Source organism: Lepisosteus platostomus, unplaced genomic scaffold (genome assembly GCF_059453375.1).
Source record: "Lepisosteus platostomus isolate fLepPlt1 unplaced genomic scaffold, fLepPlt1.hap1 Scaffold_75_H1, whole genome shotgun sequence".
In the NCBI taxonomy this organism is placed as follows: Eukaryota; Metazoa; Chordata; class Actinopteri; order Semionotiformes; family Lepisosteidae; genus Lepisosteus; species Lepisosteus platostomus.
This window is the reverse complement of record NW_028291687.1, coordinates 110,172-132,637: the sequence shown is the minus strand read 5'-3', so window position 1 is coordinate 132,637 and position 22,466 is coordinate 110,172. Positions and strand designations below refer to the sequence as shown.

The following is a 22,466-nucleotide window of genomic DNA, read 5'->3' as shown; positions in this document are numbered from 1 at the left end:
TAAAATCTATCTTTGATGTATAATAGACCTCTACCCATATACGTATAATAGACCTCTAATGTTATCCGTATAATAGACCTCTAACCATATACGTATAATAGACCTCTAAAGTTATACGTATAATAGACCTCTAACCATATACGTATAATAGACCTCTAAAGTTATCCGGAACTCCAACCATATATGTATAATAGTCCTCTAAATGTATCCGTATAATAGAACTCCAACCATTTATGTATAATGAACGTCTAAATATAGACGTATAATTGACGTTTTACTTTAGACGTATATTAGAATTTCATTCTAGACGAATTGTAGACCACATTTAGACGTATAAGATATGCGTTTAATAGACGTATATTATACGTCTTTTGCCCAATGGGTTACGTCTCAACAGAAACGCTCTTTAGCTCTTTCAGCGTTATGCAGAGACCATCGTCTGTCGAGATCACTTTTGAGTCAGCGCGAAACGCCGTGTGCTGTCAGTTTGATTTCATATTGCTCGTAGCGGCGCCCGGCTTTTGTCTGTCAAACGTTAGGTTGCGCTTCTTCATGCTGCATCGTCGGCATGAGTGGAGCTTTATAAACGTCTGTACTTACTGCGCCCCATAAGAAATCGTTTGTCCCCGTTCAAAAGAGATTGTGCGATGTCCTGCAGCAAACCTTTGACAGTTTGAAAAGAGGAATTTATTCTGCTTCCTGTGCGTGCAGTAGTTACAAAGTTGAACGCCTTTACACGATCTGCTGCAGTTTTCAGTGGGCGGGCTTTGTCAAATGGCTTGGAAAAACGCACTGTGTTTCGGCTCGGGAAACATCATGAGCAGTGTCCTGCATGTTTTCTGTGTATAGCTGTCTTTTAACGCATACAGAATTCATTCGAAATCATTGATTTCTCCAATTAACAAGGGTCCCTTAAAGGATGAGTCAAAGTAACGTCTAATCGGATTAGTTTCCTTAGAGCTGGTTCAGAGTTTGCTCAAGAGTTTACCTTTCACAGATGCGCAAAGAAGAATATTGGGGGTGCACGCTTCAAGGCGCCTTACAGCTGTAGGGAGTGATTCGAGACGATTCGTGGCGTGTGCTCGTTCCCATATACCGTACGACCCGGGATGCAGTGCTAGGATGACTACAATACCGCTTGGGCACGTAACGGCGTTATATGCAAGTGCGGGACGTGAGGGTTTTCGTTTGTTCGTTTTGTTTTGCTCTGCTTTGCTTTGTTTTGCTTTCCATCGCGTTGGTAAGAGCGTAAATAAAAAGGCGATTCCTGTGTCTACCACTAATGTAAGAGCTATTTCAAGTGCGACGTGGTGCGGCTTTTCAAATGCTTGTGGGCATTTCTCTGTTGTTGATTCTTTTTTTGTGTGTAACAAAGTGGCATTTTCATGTCCGGACGGGGAGACTTTATCATTCCGACATGAAGCCACCCTTAAGTCCTCTGAGGCGTGTCTGTCTGCAAGGCTTGTATTTTGGAAATGTTTTTTTGAAACGGAGAACGACTTTGAAATAGGCTTCCGCCGGCGCCTCGCGATCCAGGTAAGATTGTAGCAAGAACGCAGCGGCGGTGGGGCTTGCTGTAGTCGTGGCTGAGTGGTTAAGGCGGTGGACTAGAAATCTATTGGGGTCTCCCCGCACAGGTTCCAATCCTGCCGATTACGTTGTCCGCCTTCAGTCGGTGTGTTTCGGCACAAGCAAAGAAGCGCGCCTCTTTGCTGTTCCTGGTGGTTTTAAAACGCCCAATCGCTTGTACCCGCTGCCTTGGAAATAAGTTCCTCAGCGTCCGCAAATGGCATTTTGCAGCTGGAAGCAGATGTCAACGCGTTTTGCACAGAGCACCAAAAAAGCGTCTTTTTTGAAGGCCCAGGCACTGAGCATTGGTGGTTCAGTGGTAGAATTCTCGCCTGCCACGCGGGAGGCTCGGGTTCGATTCCCGGCCAATGCAGTGGCTTTTGCAGCGAGCGGCTCCATCACTTGCATCCCCTTGCAACTCGCAACTGAAAACCCACTGAAGCTAAGCAGGTGTGAGCCAGGTCAGTACCTGGATGAGGATGAGCTACAGGGAAAAACAAAGCTTCCAGCTGGAAGCGGTGTTAATGGTGCCGGCGGTGGGGCGCTCACCCTGAGGTCTCTGCGGGTCCCAATGCCCCAGTATAGTGACGGAGATGCTGTGTTGTAAAAGGGCGCTGTCTTTTGGATGAGATGTAAAACCGAGGTCACAGCGCTCTGTGGTCATTCAAAATGACCACCAAAACCTTTGACAAAAGCTCTTGGTAATTGATGGTCTTCAATAATGCTTCTCCTTTAGGTACATTTTAAATCAGCTGAAAAATGCTGTGAAATGGGGGGGCACTTCAGGCCAGTGTAGGATTTGGGTTACAAGAACCATGAAACTGCACGAGAAAGCCCGTACACTGAATTACACGGCTTTCTATTCAAAGGAGGACAAAAGAAATTCCCTGAGTTTGATTTTTTGCAGCACAGAGAGGAGCACTGTCGTGAGGCCGGTTAGCTCAGTTGGTTAGAGCGTGGTGCTAATAACGCCAAGTTCGCGGGTTTGAGCCCTGTACGGGCCAGGTCTAGGTCCAGGTTCCTGTTTGTGAAACAGGCAAATGACTGTCTCAGGGGCCCATTCCTCATTCTCAAGACACATGTATGCAGTATGTACACCGTGCATTGAGCAATAGGGACTGAATACACCACAGGTAAGGTTAGAAGTCATTCTGAGGTGCCACATGTGAGGGATACAGCTAGGCATCCGAAATGTAGGGTTTGAGACCCTTCAGGAGTACTGCATCCTTTGAGACAGACCCGTGCATGTTAAACAAATGATCATTTCTTTCGGCATTAGGGACTAAATATACTAAACATATGATGCTAAAATGTTATTTTCACATATATTAATGTAATAAATGATTGCTTATGCTTTATAAACAAATCTAAATAAAATAAAAGCTTAAGTTTTGTATTTATCTTGTACCATAGAACATGATTTTCTTTGTATTTCAAGCCCACAAAGTGTCCAAATGACGCACTACATGATATAAGGAAGATTATCACATGCATATCGGTATTATCTTTCTTATGAAAATGCATTCCTTTCATTACCTTTTACTTTTTAAAATGAACTCAAATTGAGTATAATGTAATAATTTAAGTAGAATAGATTCTAATAATATAATGATCCAGTGTTTTGCACTACTTCACTGCTTCACTGCTCTATGCCATCTGGAAATAAATCCTCAGACTGCTTACTGCCCTGGGCATGTACCAATAAATTAAAGGAGCACATCTGTTTATCACTGCGTTGAAGCAGGAGACACACAGTCTCTGCAAACACATCCTAGATACAGTGTTCCAGCACCTTTGACCTCATCCAGAACGTATCATTTCTTGAAAGGGATTGCTGTCCGAATGCACATCTGAATCCCAAACAGAATCTCTAGTAAAATACGATCATTTGTGAAACAGGCAAATGACTGTCTCAGGGGCCCATTCCTCATTGTCAGACACATGTATGGAATGCTTTCACCGTGCATTGAGCAATAGGGATTAAAAACACCACAGGTAAGGTTAGATGTCATGTTCTATGATCATTTCTTTCAGCATTAGGGACTAAATATACTAAACGTATGATGCTAAAATGTTATTTTCACATATATTAATGTAATAAATGATTGCTTATGCTTTATAAACAAATCTAATTAAAATAAAAGCTTAAGTTTTGTATTTATCTTGTACCATAGAACATGATTTTCTTCGTATTTCAAGCCCACAAAGTGTCCAAATGACGCACTACATGATATAAGGAAGATTATCACATGCATATCGGTATTATCTTTCTTATGAAAATGCATTCCTTTCATTACCTTTTACTTTTTAAAATGAACTCAAATTGAGTATAATGTAATAATTTAAGTAGAATAGATTCTAATAATATAATGATCCAGTGTTTTGCACTACTTCACTGCTTCACTGCTCTATGCCATCTGGAAATAAATCCTCAGACTGCTTACTGCCCTGGGCATGTACCAATAAATTAAAGGAGCACATCTGTTTATCACTGCGTTGAAGCAGGAGACACACAGTCTCTGCAAACACATCCTAGATACAGTGTTCCAGCACCTTTGACCTCATCCAGAACGTATCATTTCTTGAAAGGGATTGCTGTCCGAATGCACATCTGAATCCCAAACAGAATCTCTAGTAAAATACGATCATTTGTGAAACAGGCAAATGACTGTCTCAGGGGCCCATTCCTCATTGTCAGACACATGTATGGAATCCTTTCACCGTGCATTGAGCAATAGGGATTAAAAACACCGCAGGTAAGGTTAGATGTCATGTTCTATGATCATTTCTTTCAGCATTAGGGACTAAATATACTAAACGTATGATGCTAAAATGTTATTTTCACATATATTAATGTAATAAATGATTGCTTATGCTTTATAAACAAATCTAATTAAAATAAAAGCTTAAGTTTTGTATTTATCTTGTACCATAGAACATGATTTGCTTTGTATTTCAAGCCCACAAAGTGTCCAAATGTTCTATGATCATTTCTTTCAGCATTAGGGACTAAATATACCAAACGTATGATGCTAAAATCCTGAAAAAAGGATGTGCTCCATCTCGTCAGTAGATTGGATTCCAAAACTGATTTGGGTCAATATACATTACCTTTGAAATTAAAGTACAGTCTACTGTAGGGAACCATCAACTTAGAAAGCATTGGCCTTCCCTGGGGGTCAGGTAGGTGCAAAAGATAAACCTTTATCCTATCTTTATCTTAAGATAAGTGGCCAAGCAGTATTTTTCCAAGTTTCACCAAGCACATCATGTTGCCATAGTAGACAAAGTTCTATAAAATGTTAAATAACTTTTAAAAAAAGTATCTTGGTCTTACAGTACTGTACAAGGTGAATTAAACTGTCCCTGGTAATAAAAAGTAATTAGAAGCATCTCAGAAACTTTATCTCTAGAAACATTAGCTGTTTTATATCATGTAATTTAGTGTGATGTTGTCAGAATTCAAGGACATTATCACACACAGAAATTGGTTCAGTTAAATCTAAAAAACACAGCTAAACATGGGTTTAAATGTAACAGAAGTCTTACCTCTTGTCAAAAGATTTAATTCAAGAAGCGATGTAATAAATGATTGCTTATGCTTTATAAAGAAGCTTAAGTTTTGTATTTATCTTGTACCATAGAACATGATTTTCTTTGTATTTGAAGCCCACAAAGTGTCCAAATGATGCACTACATGATATAAGGAAGATTATCACATGCATATCGGTATTATCTTTCTTATGAAAATGCATTCCTTTCATTACCTTTTACTTTTTAAAATGAACTCAAATTGTGTATAATGTAATAATTTAAGTAGAATAGATTCAGGTAGGAAATATAGAGTCATGATGTTTATGGCTGACATCATTTCACATGGGTGAATTTTAAGCTAAGAAATAAAAACATTTACAATGAAGATACCATTGCTTAATTTTAAATGCCTTTAAAAAATAAATACCTCCTGAGAATAATTTGCCACTCCCAGATCCTTGGTAAGGTACTGTTTGAATCCAATCAGGAGAGGAGCATCCAGGGAGTGCTTTCTATAGAGTCCAGCTTGGGCCACTCTCTTCCGGCCTGCTGATACTTTTTAACTACTCAGGGCCTGTAAGGATATAAAACACCGGTTTAAACATTTTATACCTATAAGACAAATTAGAATTTTAGTAAAAAATAGATACATCTGAAAAATAAAAAAGTCTTACTGCTGATAGAGTTCTTCAGAGCTCACATCTTCCCCTTCCTTATGCGCTTCTGTTTCAGTTTCTAGAGCAGCCTCTGGCATCTCTTCCTCCTGGACAGCGGCCTCTTGCTCAGGGCCGCTGGAATGCAGGTAGATTCTTTTCAACATGCTTTTACATAATATGTTGTAACAATGATTTCAAAAAGAAACTACAGAAGCCTTACAGATTAAAAATATCTCACCTTGCCAATGTGTCTTCAGGCTTCCCATGTACAAAAAGGCCCAAGGACTCTAGCAGTCTTACAACCACTATCCTGTTTGCCTCACCAGACACGATCTCTATTCTGTGGTAATCCACGATGACCCCGTTCTTCAGGTGATTCATCATGTCCTCCCTCGCCTGTTGAGAGGCCATCCTGATCTTTTCTGCCGTGGCGTGCTTCATACACGCCCTCTTCAAGTGAGCAGGAAGCTGATCAAGAGTATTCAGGCACATCTTGCACACCAGGGGAATCCTCGCGGGTTTCCTTTGAAAATAAATAATACCATCTGTGTATAGAAACAAGCTAAGACTGATTTCTTAAATTATCCTTAATTTTCTCTCTCATAGTTTGAGCATAATGAACACTTACTTGGTCTCAGTCACAGACTTTCCAATAGAAGCCATTGTGGAGTTTAGCAACTGCAGGTCCTAGAAGTGGGGAAGGAATTTTAAAAGAGAAATTGAATTACAATACAGAAGGAATGGCTGAGGGTTCACTGAAATATATAAATATACAAATTCCAAAGACTGAGTCCATATAGAAACAACTACCTTTCATTTTCAGTATAAGAAAAAAAAACATTATCTTCCAAAGCATCATAAAATTGTCCCTTCTTCCAGACTCTACTTATCTCTTGTAGTAGTATAGCAGACCTTTCCAGGTGAGCAGATCACAGAGTCCGAAATGAGCTTCCTCCATCAAGCAAAGTACCTGAACATGACTCTGTCTTCATAAAAGCGCCCCTGTAATAAAGAAATTAAATCCGAAATCAAGAGGGCAGTTGCCTACTGAAATACAAGAAGTCATCAATTTTAACCTAGCAACACATTAAAGGCTGCATCTATACAAGTACGATTCTAGAAATGCTCACCAGATTACGTTTTAAGAAGGAACTGCGCCTCAGGTTCCGCCGAGATCTTACCTCGGATGGCAGGATTCAGAGTCCGGAGTGCGGACTGATGGCGCACGGAGGGTCCATATACTGAGGATCCCTCAGTGATCTTCCGCGTATTCAAACCGCCAGCGTGTGACTCCCCTGTCCCCGTGACCTCATTGCTCTGCTCTCTCCTCTGTGCAGCTGAGCACGACTCACGGTAAAATGGAAAAAAATATGCCCTCGACGTGAGATTTATTCTGGAGCGAGCCAGTGTTGCGCATAGCTGCCTTCAAAGCAGTTAACCCAGGTTCGATTCCCGGCCAACGCAGTTGCGAATGTTTTCAAATGCTGTCATGAGCCTTGGATTGTGACTAGCAAAGCGAAGCCTTTTGAAAGAGCTAAAGCACTGCAAAACGGAATTGAAGGAGAATCTTACAGGGGATTCTGAGCAGTGTCTGCATACATGCAGTCAGATAAAGGTGCTGAAAGCTTGAGCTACTCTCAATGTCATGCTGCCCTTCCCCGGAGTAAATCTGTTCCATTGAAAGAATGCTTCTGGCAGGTTCAAAAAGGGACCCTTGTTAATTGGAGAAATCAATGATTTCGAATGAATTCTGTATGCGTTAAAAGACAGCTATACAAAGAAAACATGCAGGACACTGCTCATGATGTTTCCCGAGCCGAAACACAGTGCGTTTTTCCAAGCCATTTGACAAAGCCCACCCACTGAAAACTGCAGCAGATCGTGTAAAGACGTTCAACTTTGTAACTACTGCACGCACAGGAAGCAGAATAAATTCCTCTTTTCAAACTGTCAAAGGTTTGCTTTGCGAACGCTGCAGGACATCGCACAATCTCTTTTGAATGGGGACAAACGATTTCTTATGGGGCGCAGTAAGTACAGACGTTTAAAATGCTCCACTCATGCCGACGATGCAGCATGAAGAAGCGCAACCTAACGTTTGACAGACAAAAGCCAGGCGCCGCTATGAGCAATATGAAATCATACTGACAGCACACGGCGTTTCGCGCTGACACAAAAGTAATCTCGACAGACGCTGTTCTCTGCATAAAGCTGAAAGAGCTAAAGAGCGTTTCTGTTGACACGTAACAAGCTCGTTTCTTTCTACCATGATATCACCGTGACCAAATCTGTCTTTAAACACCTTGCTCAGTCTCTGACGAGACTGTCAAAAATTGCTTTCGCCGATTGTATTGCAAACCGGTGGAAGCGAGTATTGGGAAAAGTTTTCAACTAGCAATAATCGCGCCTCGGCTAAACCTCACAGGCTACGATACTGCCACTGCGCAAAGCTGACGGTTGCCGGGCAACCGCGGGGATCCTATGGAAATCGTTATCGATCGTCTCATGGCATGTCGTTGCTATAACGCTTCATATTTGTCGTCTTCTTCTTCTTCTAGCTTGAGGTTTTGAAGAATTTCATGACAGACAAGGGCTCCGTTGGGAACAAAGGGCGTTGTGAGAAAACCGTTGCTTATTTTCAGCAGCAGAAATACAACCCTTTAAATACAAGATGACAGAACAATGACGAAGGGCATGCCGGGAGGAACTCATGCACTACAGAGGAAAGGGGGCGGGCACGTACAGTTCACATTCAAGCCACAAGTACTCTTCTTGGATGTTGCACAAACAAATCCTAACGTCTTGAAAGCATTGCAGCATGTTTGTGTCCCACTTCCCGTGGCTGCGGGACGACTGACACGAACGGACAAACACAATCTGTGGCGTTTAGCGTGAAATAGTCTTGCAGGCATCGTGCTGTCTCACTGCATTATTATACCGCTGGAGGAAACAGTCCATCTGGCCATGAAACTCATTTGAACGTCTAGCTACAGCAACTAACAATATCATGATTTATTCAGGATGTGTGGAATCAGCACGTCCCGGAGGCAGCTTCCGAAATCGTGAGCATTCTCTGGTGGTAGGGGCGTTCAAGATGGCGCTCAGGTGGGAGGTAAAGTTTAGTGGTTGGGGAGTTTTTTTGAGTTTTTCATGACCTGAATGTTAATTTTTGCTTTTTTTGACTACAGAAAAATAAGGACTTAACACTAGTTGTTTAAACTTCAGTTATAATTGAAAGAAAAAAAAACGATTTTTTTTTAGGTTTAAAAAGTCCGATATGAGTAACACTGGGAAAAGAAAAGAGAGTGCTGGGTCTTCGAAGGAGAACTCTAAGATACCTCAATCGTATATGTATAGCACTACAAAAAAATCGATGGCAACTAAAGGGAAAAGTGAAGAAGCTGCAGGGGCAGCAACAGGGCGGAGGCGCCGCGCGCCCGGCCGATATGTTGGACCGGTGCGCTTTACGTGCTGAAATAAACACGCGACAGCCCCGAAATGTTTCCAGAGTGCTGTGCACTGAAGACTTGCCTGGTGCTCTTCCGTGCAGATTGTTTGTCCTCCTCCAGTGCGGGACGAGCCAACACAAGGGAGCGCATTCGCCAACATCCAGGCACGCAATGCGATTTGGAAAGCAGCTCCTTTCCAAAGAGTTGCACACGAACGATCCTTCAGTCCCGCTCGGGGGGCACGGAACCCCCGCCACACACAGCTTCAAGTAGCGAGTCAGGCGCCGGGGCTTTTGCTTACGGCCACACCACCCTGAACACGCCCGATCTCGTCTGATCTCGGAAGCTAAGCAGCGTCGGTCCTGGTTAGTACTTGGATGGGAGACTGCCTGGGAATACCAGGTGCTGTAAGCTTTTGCTCTCCCGGCCAGCAGGGGTCGCTGTTGGTGCCATAGGCTTTGGGAGGAAAACCTGCAGGATGGAAAGGTGATCTATAGCCTCATCTCTAGAGATGTTTTGTTGCTGTGGCATGTGTGTGACCCATATTCAAAAAAAAAAACCCGTCTGTAAAACGAATATCGAAGCTGCCTCTAAATCTGCAAATGAAGATGAGTCGATAAACCACTCGTTTTTCGTATAACTAGACATATATTCATTTGTTACCGATTTCATTCATTGAGCACGGATACAATAGAGGTACAGCCATTCACTGTTTGACATGTCTGCACTGGTACAGAACCGAGCAATCAGAAAACGGGTGAAACTGTCTTTAGACTCAGCATACAGTACCGAGGCCCCCCATGACCAAATAAAGGCTAACCTCGATAATCAGCCTAAAGAACGCAGACTACAGCAAAACGACTGACTTTGAAAAGGGAATGAACGTCCGGAAGGAGTAGTGGAACTAGCTTGAGATGCTTCTCCGGACCCCTAACTAAAAGCCAGCGAGAACCAGCAGCGGCGTCCACTCCTGTCGAACCGGGATCCTTCCGCAGCCACGCAGCTCGTGGTGTCCTAACCCTCCCGTATCTGATTTTGGACCAAGCACATCAGGGGAGAGCGCGAACGCAGTCCCCCACTACCAGAAATTATGCAGTCGAGATTCCCACATTTGGGGAATTCGCAGGGGTCAGCACAGCCGGAGTGCAATGGCCGAGCCTCGCCCTGGGTGAACCTCCTTCTTGATCAAGGTTTCTCCCCTGCCAGGTAAGTATAAGTTAAACAGGCCCCTGCAAGCGGCCCGCACCCACAGCACAAATCGCGCAGCCTAGGCCACCTCCTCGCCCCGCACGCCACCGCCTCCTGCTGGGCCCACTCTTTCACACACTCACACGCCACACTAACACTCAAAAGTGTGGGCAAAACGAGAAAACGAGCGTGCCGTTTCCTACACATCTGCAGTCGCCGTTGCGCATTCGCAGCATGTCCCGGGATGCAATTCGGCCTCATTTGCATGACTCCAGACCGGCAGATCGCCACGCAAGCTCGCGACGTGCGCCTGCCACACACCGAACAAACCTTTTCAGCAATTTCCAAAAAACAGGCCTGCTCGCCTGCCCACAAGGCTCCGTCTCTTACCTGCTCTCCAGAGCCTGCTGCCTTCTGTGCTTTTCTCTCGGCACCGCTGCAGTGCACACAACTCCTGCAGCGGGAGGGGGGGAGAAAGTTCCCGCGCTCCGCCGCAGGGAAGGCTCGCTCCGTGCGCTCACGTCCTTTCGATGCCAGTCCAACAAGTGCTCCGCATTAGCTGCGTCGGGGCTCCGGCGTGTCGCACCTCACCTCACCTCGCACTGCCCCCTCCTTGAATGTCTGCCGCTGGGCATGCCCCGCTCTCCTCCGCCTTATCTTATCGCGTGTGAGCACCGACAATGGCCACAATGCCGGGGAATGGCACCTGTAAAGTGTTAATTGGGGCACAGGAACAGCCCATCTCGTCTCGGGGGGGCCGGCTTCAGAGACAATACAGCAAACACAGCGGGGCGGGGGAAGAAGACGACACCACACATGCGGGTACATTCAGCTCCGGCGGGAACGAGACATTTGTCGGTCTTTTCAAGTGCCGAGAGCCGAGCAATCCTTCACTTGTATCGTTTCTCCCCGGTGACTAGATCTGGCCCTGCGACTCTCGACTGGGCTCACCCCCGGGGCAGCCCAGCAGGTGTGAGCCTGGCCGGCACCCGGATGGGAGATTCCACCCCGGAAAAGCTCCGGTTGCTGCTGCTCCTGCAAGAGGTGTGACTGGGACCAGTAGGGAGCGCTCACCCTGCGGGCTGTGTGGCTCTCTTACGCCCCAGCCTCCTGATGGCGACATTCTGCTGCACAAACAGGCGCCGTCCTTCGGGGGAGGCGTCAAACCGAGGTCCCGACCCTCCTTGGCCATTAGGAAACCCCAGGGCGTCTCTCAAAAAGAGACGCCGGGGGTGTCCCTCTGGTGTTAGTGCTCCCCTTTACCCATCAGTCGGGGTCTCCTCCTAATCCCCGTCTCACCTGTAACAATCAATGACGAGGCCCCCCTGTCCGTGAGATTTAGTACTCGCGCAAGAGACCGGGGGCAGAGCGCGAACGCGGTCACCCGCCCCCCACAAAGTGCGCGCTCCGGGTTCCCTCTCGGGGCCCTGCAACACAGCGGAAGGGCAGCGAGAAGGAGCCTCTTGCTCTGACGCCGCAAGGCCACAAGAGGGCGGAGGCGCCGCGCGCCCGGCCGACGTGTTGGACCGGTGCGCTTTACGTGCTGAAATAAACACGCGAAAGCCCCGAAATGTTTCCAGAGTGCTGTGCACTGGAGGTTTTTGTCTGGTGAAGACTTGCCTGGTGCTCCTCCGTGCAGATTGTTTGTCCTCCTCCAGTGCGGGACGAGCCAACACAAGGGAGCGCATTCGCCAACATCCAGGCACGCAATGCGATTTGGAAAGCAGCTCCTTTCCAAAGAGTTGCACACGAACGATCCTTCACCCCCAGGGCAGCCCAGCAGGTGTGAGCCTGGTCGGCACCCGGATGGGAGATTCCACCCCGGAAAAGCTCCGGTTGCTGCTGCTCCTGCAAGAGGTGTGACTGGGACCAGTAGGGAGCGCTCACCCTGCGGGCTGTGTGGCTCTCTTACGCCCCAGCCTCCTGATGGCGACACTCTGCTGCACAAACAGGCGCCGTCCTTCAGGGGAGGCGTCAAACCGAGGTCCCGACCCTCTTTGGCCATTAGGAAACCCCAGGGCGTCTCTCAAAAAGAGACGCTGGGGGTGTCCCTCTGGTGTTAGTGCTCCCCTTTACCCATCAGTCGGGGTCTCCTCCTAATCCCCGTCTCACCTGTAACAATCAATGACGAGGCCCCCCTGTCCGTGAGATTTAGTACTCGCGCAAGAGACCGGGGGCAGAGCGCGATTAGTACTTGGATGGGAGACTGCCTGGGAATACCAGGTGCTGTAAGCTTTTGCTCTCCCGGCCAGCAGGGGTCGCCGTTGGTGCCGTAGGCTTTGGGAGGAAAACCTGCAGGATGGAAAGGTGATCTATAGCCTCATCTCTAGAGATGTTTTGTTGCTGTGGCATGTGTGTGACCCATATTCAAAAAAAAAAACCCGTCTGTAAAACGAATATCGAAGCTGCCTCTAAATCTGCAAATGAAGATGAGTCGATAAACCACTCGTTTTTCGTATAACTAGACATATATTCATTTGTTACCGATTTCATTCATTGAGCACGGATACAATAGAGGTACAGCCATTCACTGTTTGACATGTCTGCAGTGGTACAGAACCGAGCAATCAGAAAATGGGTGAAACTGTCTTTAGACTCAGCATACAGTACCGAGGCCCCCCATGACCAAATAAAGGCTAACCTCGATAATCAGCCTAAAGAACGCAGACTACAGCAAAACGACTGACTTTGAAAAGGGAATGAACGTCCGGAAGGAGTAGTGGAACTAGCTTGAGATGCTTCTCCGGACCCCTAACTAAAAGCCAGCGAGAACCAGCAGCGGCGTCCACTCCTGTCGAACCGGGATCCTTCCGCAGCCACGCAGCTCGTGGTGTCCTAACCCTCCCGTATCTGATTTTGGACCAAGCACATCAGGGGAGAGCGCGAACGCAGTCCCCCACTACCAGAAATTATGCAGTCGAGATTCCCACATTTGGGGAATTCGCAGGGGTCATCACAGCCGGAGTGCAATGGCCGAGCCTCGCTCTGGGTGAACCTCCTTCTTGATCAAGGTATCTCCCCTGCCAGGTAAGTATGAGTTAAACAGGCCCCTGCAAGCGGCCCGCACCCACAGCACAAATCGCGCAGCCTAGGCCACCTCCTCGCCCCGCACGCCACCGCCTCCTGCTGGGCCCACTCTTTCACACACTCACACGCCACACTAACACTCAAAAGTGTGGGCAAAACGAGAAAACGAGCGCGCCGTTTCCTACACATCTGCAGTCGCCGTTGCGCATTCGCAGCATGTCCCGGGATGCAATTCGCCTCATTTGCATAACTCCAGACCGGCAGATCACCACGCAAGCTCGCGACGTGCGCCTGCCACACACCGAACAAACCTTTTCAGCAATTTCCAAAAAATGGGCCTGCTCGCCTGCCCACAAGGCTCCGTCTCTTACCTGCTCTCCAGAGCCTGCTGCCTTCTGTGCTTTTCTCTCGGCACCGCTGCAGCGCACACAACTCCTGCAGCGGGAGGGGGGGAGAAAGTTCCCGCGCTCCGCCGCAGGGAAGGCTCGCTCCGTGCGCACACGTCCTTTCGATGCCAGTCCAACAAGTGCTCCGCATTAGCTGCGTCGGGGCTCCGGCGTGTCGCACCTCACCTCACCTCGCACTGCCCCCTCCTTGAATGTCTGCCGCTGGGCATGCCCCGCTCTCCTCCGCCTTATCTTATCGCATGTGAGCACCGACAATGGCCACAATGCCGGGGAATGGCACCTGTAAAGTGTTAATTGGGTCACAGGAACAGCCCGTCTCGTCTCGGGGGGGCCGGCTTCAGAGACAATACAGCAAACACAGCGGGGCGGGGGAAGAAGACGACACCACACATGCGGGTACATTCAGCTCCAGCGGGAACGAGACATTTGTCGGTCTTTTCAAGTGCCGAGAGCCGAGCAATCCTTCAATTGTATCGTTTCTCCCCGGTGACTAGATCTGGCCCTGCGACTCTCGACTGGGCTCACCCCCGGGGCAGTCCAGCAGGTGTGAGCCTGGCCGGCACCCGGATGGGAGATTCCCCCCTGGAAAAGCTCCGGTTGCTGCTGCTCCTGCAAGAGGTGTGACTGGGACCAGTAGGGAGCGCTCACCCTGCGGGCTGTGTGGCTCTCTTACGCCCCAGCCTCCTGATGGCGACACTCTGCTGCACAAACAGGCGCCGTCCTTCGGGGGAGGCGTCAAACCAAGGTCCCGACCCTCCTTGGCCATTAGGAAACCCCAGGGCGTCTCTCAAAAAGAGACGCCGGGGGTGTCCCACTGGTGTTAGTGCTCCCCTTTACCCATCAGTCAGGGTCTCCTCCTAATCCCCGTCTCACCTGTAACAATCAATGACGAGGCCCCCCTGTCCGTGAGATTTAGTACTCGCGCAAGAGACCGGGGGCAGAGCGCGAACGCGGTCCCCCGCCCCCCACAAAGTGCGCGCTCCGGGTTCCCTCTCGGGGCCCTGCAACACAGCGGAAGGGCAGCGAGAAGGAGCCTCTTGCTCTGACGCCGCAAGGCCACAAGAGGGCGGAGGCGCCGCGCGCCCGGCCGACGTGTTGGACCGGTGCGCTTTACGTGCTGAAATAAACACGCGACAGCCCTGAAATGTTTCCAGAGTGCTGTGCACTGGAGGTTTTTGTCTGGCGAAGACTTGCCTGGTGCTCCTCCGTGCAGATTGTTTGTCCTCCTCCAGTGCGGGACGAGCCAACACAAGGGAGCGCATTCGCCAACATCCAGGCACGCAATGCGATTTGGAAAGCAGCTCCTTTCCAAAGAGTTGCACACGAACGATCCTTCAGTCCCGCTCGGGGGGCACGGAGCCCCCGCCACACACAGCTTCAAGTAGCGAGTCAGGCGCTTGGGTTTTCGCTTACGGCCACACCACCCTGAACACGCCTGATCTTGTCTGATCTTGGAAGCTAAGCAGGGTCGGGCCTGGTTAGTACTTGGATGGGAGACCGCCTGGGAATACCAGGTGCTGTAAGCTTTTGCTCTCCCAGCCAGCAGGGGTCGCCGTTGGTTCCGTAGGCTTTGGGAGGAAAACCTGCAGGATGGAAAGGTGATCTATAGCCTCATCTCTAGAGATGTTTTGTTGCTGTGGCATGTGTGTGACCAGTATTAAAAAAAAAAACCCGTTTGTAAAACGAATATCGAAGCTGCCTCTAAATCTGCAAATGAAGACAAGTCGATAAACCACTTGTTTTTCGTATAACTAGACATATATTCATTTGTTACTGATTTCATTCATTGAGCACGGATACAATAGAGGTACAGCAATTCACTGTTTGACATGTCTGGTACAGAACCTACAGAACCGAGCAATCAGAAAACGGGTGAAACTGTCTTTAGACTCAGCATACAGTACCGAGGCCCCCCATGACCAAATAAAGGCTAACCTCGATAATCAGCCTAAAGAACGCAGACTACAGCAAAACGACTGACTTTGAAAAGGGAATGAACGTCCGGAAGGAGTAGTGGAACTAGCTTGAGATGCTTCTCCGGACCCCTAACTAAAAGCCACCGAGAACCAGCAGCGGCGTCGACTCCTTTCGAACCGGGATCCTTCCGCAGCCACGCAGCTCGTGGTGTCCTAACCCTCCCGTATCTGATTTTGGACCAAGCACATCAGGGGAGAGCGCGAACGCAGTCCCCCACTACCAGAAATTATGCAGTCGAGATTCCCACATTTGGGGAATTCGCAGGGGTCAGCACAGCCGGAGTGCAATGGCCGAGCCTCGCCCTGGGTGAACCGATTTCGATTTTTAAGAACTTTATTTTCTTTTCACAAAAAAATACAGGACATCACAAATCAGAAAGCTTTACATTAATATACATACTTAAAAAAGTATATATGATCACATCTCATTACATTTTGACACGGTAACAGTTACATAGCAACAATTTTCTTTTTTTCTGGTGCAAATCACATTCTTTACTTAAACTTGATAATGTTTTTCACAGTTTCTTGAGATATTGACCTATGCTCTCTATTTCCCACAGATTTTCTGCTTCCTCCCTCCCTTCTCTCCACAGATCTCTGAGGTAATAGATTTCTCTCAGGTGATGAACAAGGCCAGGCTACCTGCAGCCTTGACTGGAATCTTGATGCCTTTGAACAGCCCCATGTTCCTCACTCTCCACAGGGCATCTTTCCCACTGTTCACCACGGCCCAGATCCTGTCAAACACGTCAGGAGGAAGTTTGACAGGAGAGATGCCGTATATGACGAAAGCAGCAGTCAGGGTAAATTGGGACGAGAGAGCCTGCAACCAATCTTCAAACTGTGCCCAGAAGGCCTTTGCAAAAAAGCAGGACCACAGGAGATGGGATACAGTCTCCTCCTCGCCGCAGCCCACCCTAACGCAGCGAGGGCTGGGGGTGAGGCCCCTACGGTACAAGAAAGTTCGTACCGGTAAGCACTGGTGGACGACACTCCAGGCTAAATCTCTGTGAATGTTGCACAGAAACTTAGAGGATGTGTGTTTCCACACCTTCCTTGTTTGGGCTGATGTTAAAATGCCCACATGGGTCTGCCTATTGTTCTGGGGTGCAACGAAATCTTCCAGTTTTTGGACCCTGACATCTCGGAGGGGAATATGGCCAATTGGGTGAGATCTTAGAAAACTTTTAACTGTCCCATAAATTGCAGGGCATGTGTCAGAGAGTTGGACGTCCAGCTTGGGTCTGACACCCCACACTCTGAACACCTCCCTACCTACCCAGAGCCTGGAAAAATAAGTCCAGGTACGCGCTGCAGGTGCTGTTGCAAAGCCTCTCAGCACAGAGGCCAGGAAAATGCACAGCAGCTTCGTAGCAATATCTGGGACAGACTTCCCCCCTGAGGGTAGCGGCTTGTACATTATTTCCCTTCTGAGTCTTTCCTGCTTCCCACCCCATAGAAATTGAAACATCAATCTCCTCATCACCGCCGCAACACGTTGTGGGATTGGGAAGGTAGAAGCCAGAAAATTCAAGACAGGCAAGAGCTCAGCTTTGATGACCAGCACCTTCCCTGTCATGGTGAGGTCTCGGTTCTTCCATTGCATCAGTTTTTTGTTTAAGATTGGCAATTTGTTCTGCCAATTTACTGTTCCCATCTCTTCTCCAAAATACACCCCCAGGACCTTAATTCTCTTCTCTTGCAGCCTGAGATCATGTCCTTCTTTTGGCTCCCTCCAGTTCTGATAAAAAATCTCACTCTTAGATTTGTTAATTTTTGCGGAGGAAGCCAAAGAGAAACGATCACAGCACTGCAGAGCTCTGCTAATTGAGGCATTGTCAGAGAGGAGCAGGGTGACGTCATCCATGTATAGAGATGTCTTTACCTCTCCTCCCCCACTTCCAGGCACTGGTATCCCATTAATGGCCTGATCCTGGCGCAAGGCACAGGCTAAGGGCTCCATAGCCAAAACGCATAACAAGGGGGATAATGGGCAGCCCTGCCTCACCCCTGAACAGACTTCAAAGGGGCGTGATCTATTCCCATTAACCATGACTCTGCTGTTGCTACCTGTGTACAGCAGGTTAATCCACTTTCTCATGATGGGGCCAAACTTCATGTGCTCAAGTCCCGATGTTAAGTACTGCCGGTTTAGGCGGTCAAAGGCCTTTTCTAGGTCTACACCTAAAATGCAAAGAGGGAGGGAGCGATCCTCAGAGTACAGACAGACATCCCTCAACAAGGCCAGGTTGTCGCTCATCAGGCGTCCTGCTATCCCACAAGTCTGTTCTTTCCCTACCAGTGAGGCCACTACATTTTGTAGGTGCAGGAAAAGGGCTTTGGACAGGATCTTAGTGTCCAAGCCTAACAGGCTGAGGGTCTCCAGTTCTTTATGTCATTTTTTGCTCCTTTCTTAAACAAGAGAGAGATAGTGCCTTCCCTTAAGGAGTCAGGCAGCAATTCTGTCTTATAGCTTTCCTCGAATAGGAGCAGTAGCGGATCCTGAAGCAGATCCCAAAAGGTGCAATAAAATTCTTTAGGGAGCCCGTCAGCACCTGGAGTTTTCCCCTTCTGTAAGCTCTCCATCGCCTGTCTCAGCTCTTCTACTGTCAAATCCCTCTCAAGTACTTCCCTATCTTCTTCACTCAAAACGTTTTCTAGCTTTGAGGTAAAAAAATGAATTTCTTCATCCTTTAGCTCTGTAGAGCTGTACAGTCTTGAGTAGAAGGCCTCGGTGCAGGAGAGGATAGCACTCGGCTCTGTTCTCTCTCGTCCCTCCTCATCAACTACACTTTCCATGACAGACTTGGAGCCTACCACTTTCCTGAAAAAGAAGCGAGTACACTTCTCATTTTCTTCCAAGAACTGCACTCTGCCTCTTAACAGCACTCCTCGACTACTTTCTTCGGCTATGCTCCGGATGTCCTTTTTTAAAAGGGTGATATCCTCGAGCACATCGAAGCCACTGTGCAGCATCGTGTAGAGACGCTGCAGCTGCCTCTGTTTCCTGGCTAGCACTCCTCTCCGTCTGGCAGCAGCCTTCCTTCCCTCAGCCATGAAAAATGCCTTTGTCCTCATCTTCACCTCCTCCCACCACTCTCCTACTGACCCGTACAGACACTGCAAGGACAGCCACTGTGATAGTTTCTCCTTGTAGCGGGATACTACCCCCTCGTTCTCTAGCAGCTTTGTGTTGAGTTTCCAGAGGCCTGGGCCAAAGACAGTCCCGCCCTGGAGTTCCACTCTACACCCTAAAGCCTGATGATCTGAGAAGAAGACAGGCTGAAGAGTGACCCCAACAACTTTCACTCTCTCTGAGACAAAGCAATAGTCAATTCTGGAGCTGCTATTCCTCCCTGACCATGTATATCCTGCTGTTGTGGGATATATACATCTATATGTGTCTGAGAGTTTAAAGTCTTGAACAAAGTTTTGCAGGGCCAGTGAGCTGGAATCCAATTTTATCGGAGAGCTAGACTGCCTGTCTGTGTGCTCTAAGATACAATTAAAATCCCCTCCCACTATCACGTCTGTGCTACTTAACAATAGGGGAGAGAGTGCCTTGAGTAGCTCCACCCTTCCTCCCACGTCAGTAGGACAATACACATTGATTAGCCGCAGGTTAACGGTCCCCCATTCCACATCCACACACAGCAACCTGCCATCTATGACCCTCTGAATACTTTTCAATTTGAAAGCCCATCCTTTGAAAAGAATGGCCACGCCAGAGGCTCTGTTGTTATTGTCCCCTGACCAAACAGAAGGCCCTTTATCCCACCTATCTTTAAAGCTTTTATACCTCTCTTGATAGGCTAAAGCACACTCCTGCAACATCAACACATCTCCCTCTCTCTGCTGGAGGTAATCAAAGACACACTGGCATTTAACTCTGTCATTGATACCTCTGGTGTTAAGAGAAATTATGTTTAGAGCCATTTTACATAAGAAAGTGGAACCAGTCTTTACAAAACACATTTCTCTTCGGTCTCACCTGTTACCTTCTCTTTCTTTTTCTTCTTACCAATTTCCTGCCAGCCATCCTCTGAATGAGCCTTCATCAGGGTGGCAGCAGTAAAAGCGTTCACGGAGTCCATTTCAAGGAAGGGGGTAGAAAGAGGGGTGGAGGGGTTCCAGCTGTCCCCATCGCCATGCTCTCCTTCCTCCTCGCTCGGGGAGAAAACAGAGTCATTTTTCCTTTTCCTCAAGTCCAGCTCCTGGGAGCACTGAGGGGAAAGGGGTGCAGCCGATGCACCAGTCTCCTCTTCCCCCTCACCCACCAGCTGTTGCAGATCCTCCGTGACGGACTGGATGGAGGAGAGGAGGGCATCTGTAGCACTTGCAGAGTCTGAGAAAAGCAGCTCCGCTGAATCCTGGGTATCGTCGCTGGACCCGCTCCACCGGGGGGCCCCACACTGGCCCTCGTTCTGAGGAGCAGGAGTGGGGGAGGGGTCCTCGCTGTTCTCGGGGGTTTTCAAACCCTCGTGCTTGTCTGGTGCAGTCTGCGGTTGTGGGAGCGTAGTGGATTTCTCTTCCACCGGCCCCGGAGCCACAGCAGGACTGATCCTGGCTGGAGGCTGAGACTCTTTGTCCAACAAGGGTTCTTTGTTTGACTTGTTGTTTGCTTTGGCTTTTCGGGCCGGTTTGGCTGAAACAAGCACTGCCTCATCCTTTCTCATTTTGAGTTTATTGGCGTAGGCGTGAGGGCAGTTCTTAAAAACGTGTCCTTCCGAGCCACATAAATTGCACTTTGGCAGCATTGAACAGTCAGAGGCTAAATGTCCCTGTTTGCCACAGGTCTTGCAGCATTTCACAGTGCAGGACGATGCCAGGTGTCCCACAGCACCACAGCGCCGACACACCTTTGGTTGTCCCACATAAAAAACATAGCCATTGCAGGCGCCCAGCCGGATTGTAGAGGGCAGGTGCCTTAAGCCTCCATTTACATTGTCCGGTAGTAAGCGAACCTCGAATTTCCTTGCTCCTGTTTTTATACCGTCAACATCTCTAACCTCAGTTCCATGGTGGACGGTGCAGTACTGGTTAAGCCAGATGTGAATGTCCTCCGTCTTTGCCAGTTCCGAGAACATAACAACATGCACCGTTTTCCTCTCTCTCTGTGTCAGAGGCTGCAAGTTGATCTTCTCAAGTGCAGGAACTTTCCCTCTTTTTGCCTCAAAGACATCCACGCATTGTTCAAACAGAGGATAGGTAGCAAATACAACCTCAAATGCTTTCTGACCTGGGAGAGCAAAGATGAAATCCAAGTGCCGAGGTTCAAAGCCAAGTTCCTTCTGTAACACTTTTCTGCTGAACTGCATACGATCCATGAAGAGGTCATCCAAAAGCTCAAAATGTACAGCATTCTTGCGGGATCCAAAGGTTGCCATCTCAAACTGCAAAACAAACACTGCTTCCACAAAACAAGAAAACAATCCAACTACTCCAACTACAGGCTGATCAAGGTATCTCCCCTGCCAGGTAAGCCGAGAGCCGCAGGCGATGAGCCCGGAGCTGAACGGGCCCCACTGGCTAGTTTGTAAGGCCAGGTGCATTGCCAACCACGACCGGCAGCGCAGAGGCTTTGAAGGCGGCCTGGGCTCCTGCAGCTGTGCAGCCACGCACTCTGGTTTCTCTTCATCTCGTACAAATCTTTCGCCTTTTACTAAAGATTTCCGTGGAGAGGAGCATGAATGAGTTCCATGCAATTTTTGTGCTTCCCTGCTTTCGGGTGGGGCGCAGCCTGGCTGGTCAAAGAGAGAAAACAAAAACGCCCGCAATCGGTCTTGTTATGGCGACTGTGGCTGTCTGCTCTGCCAGTCCTCGGTCTCCGCCTGTCTGACTGGCGCTCTTTTCTTTGGGGGGCGGGAAGTGTCCGGCCGCAAATATGAAGCGTTACAGCAACGACATGCCATGAGACGATTGATAACGATTTCCATAGGATCCACGCGGTTGCCTGGCAACCGTCAGCTTTGCGCAGTGGCAGTATCGTAGCCTTTGAGGTTTAGCCGATGCGCGATTATTGCTAGTTGAAAACTTTTCCCAATACCCCGCTTCCGCCGGTTTGCAATACAATTAGCGAAAGCAATTCTTGACAGTCTCGTCAGAGACTGAGCAAGGTGTTTAAAGACAGATTTTGTCATGGTAACATCATGGTAGAAAGAAACAAGCTTGTTACGTCTCAACAGAAACACTCTTTAGCTCTTTCAGCGTTATGCAGCGTCTGTCGAGATCACTTTTGAGTCAGCGCGAAACGCTGTGTGCTGTCAGTTTGATTTCATATTGCTCGTAGCGGCGCCAGGCTTTTGTCTGTCAAACGTTAGGTTGCGCTTCTTCATGCTGCATCGTCGGCATGAGTGGAGCTTTTTAAACGTCTGTACTTACTGCGCCTCATAAGAAATCGTTTGTCCCCGTTCAAAACAGATTGTGCGATGTCCTGCAGCGTTCGCAAAGCAAACCTTTGACAGTTTGAAAGAGGAATTTATTCTGCTTCCTGTGCATGCAGTAGTTACAAAGTTGAACGTCTTTACACGATCTGCCGCAGATCTTACAAACGAGCCAGTGGGGCCCGTTCAGCTCGGGGCTCATCGCCTGCGGCTCACGGCTTGCGAGCGTGCCCAATCCGTGCGATAACTCGGAAAACACCCGGCCACACTGTGC

General features: G+C 48.3%; 9 non-coding genes across 9 annotated transcripts; 5 read left to right on the top strand and 4 right to left on the bottom strand.

The window, feature by feature from the left end:
• Window positions 1-1,871: 1,871 nt before the first annotated feature.
• trnag-gcc (transfer RNA glycine (anticodon GCC)) lies at window positions 1,872-1,942 on the top strand. Its single transcript has one exon. It is a non-coding gene; the product is annotated as a tRNA-Gly (tRNA).
• Window positions 1,943-8,070: 6,128 nt separating this feature from the next.
• Window positions 8,071-8,211, bottom strand: LOC148631564 (U4 spliceosomal RNA). The gene has a single exon (XR_015934647.1). It is a non-coding gene; the product is annotated as a U4 spliceosomal RNA (small nuclear RNA).
• Window positions 8,212-9,503: 1,292 nt separating this feature from the next.
• LOC148631563 (5S ribosomal RNA) lies at window positions 9,504-9,622 on the top strand. The gene has a single exon (XR_015934712.1). It is a non-coding gene; the product is annotated as a 5S ribosomal RNA (ribosomal RNA).
• Window positions 9,623-10,258: 636 nt separating this feature from the next.
• LOC148631562 (U1 spliceosomal RNA) lies at window positions 10,259-10,422 on the bottom strand. The gene has a single exon (XR_015934630.1). It is a non-coding gene; the product is annotated as a U1 spliceosomal RNA (small nuclear RNA).
• A 2,845-nt stretch (window positions 10,423-13,267) lies between these two features.
• Window positions 13,268-13,431, bottom strand: LOC148631561 (U1 spliceosomal RNA). The gene has a single exon (XR_015934684.1). It is a non-coding gene; the product is annotated as a U1 spliceosomal RNA (small nuclear RNA).
• Window positions 13,432-15,237: 1,806 nt separating this feature from the next.
• On the top strand, window positions 15,238-15,356 carry LOC148631560 (5S ribosomal RNA). Its single transcript, XR_015934709.1, has one exon. It is a non-coding gene; the product is annotated as a 5S ribosomal RNA (ribosomal RNA).
• Window positions 15,357-15,995: 639 nt separating this feature from the next.
• On the bottom strand, window positions 15,996-16,165 carry LOC148631559 (U1 spliceosomal RNA). Its single transcript, XR_015934687.1, has one exon. It is a non-coding gene; the product is annotated as a U1 spliceosomal RNA (small nuclear RNA).
• A 5,262-nt stretch (window positions 16,166-21,427) lies between these two features.
• LOC148631558 (U5 spliceosomal RNA) lies at window positions 21,428-21,544 on the top strand. The gene has a single exon (XR_015934635.1). It is a non-coding gene; the product is annotated as a U5 spliceosomal RNA (small nuclear RNA).
• Window positions 21,545-21,774: 230 nt separating this feature from the next.
• Window positions 21,775-21,916, top strand: LOC148631557 (U4 spliceosomal RNA). The gene has a single exon (XR_015934660.1). It is a non-coding gene; the product is annotated as a U4 spliceosomal RNA (small nuclear RNA).
• The last annotated feature ends 550 nt before the right edge of the window (window positions 21,917-22,466 follow it).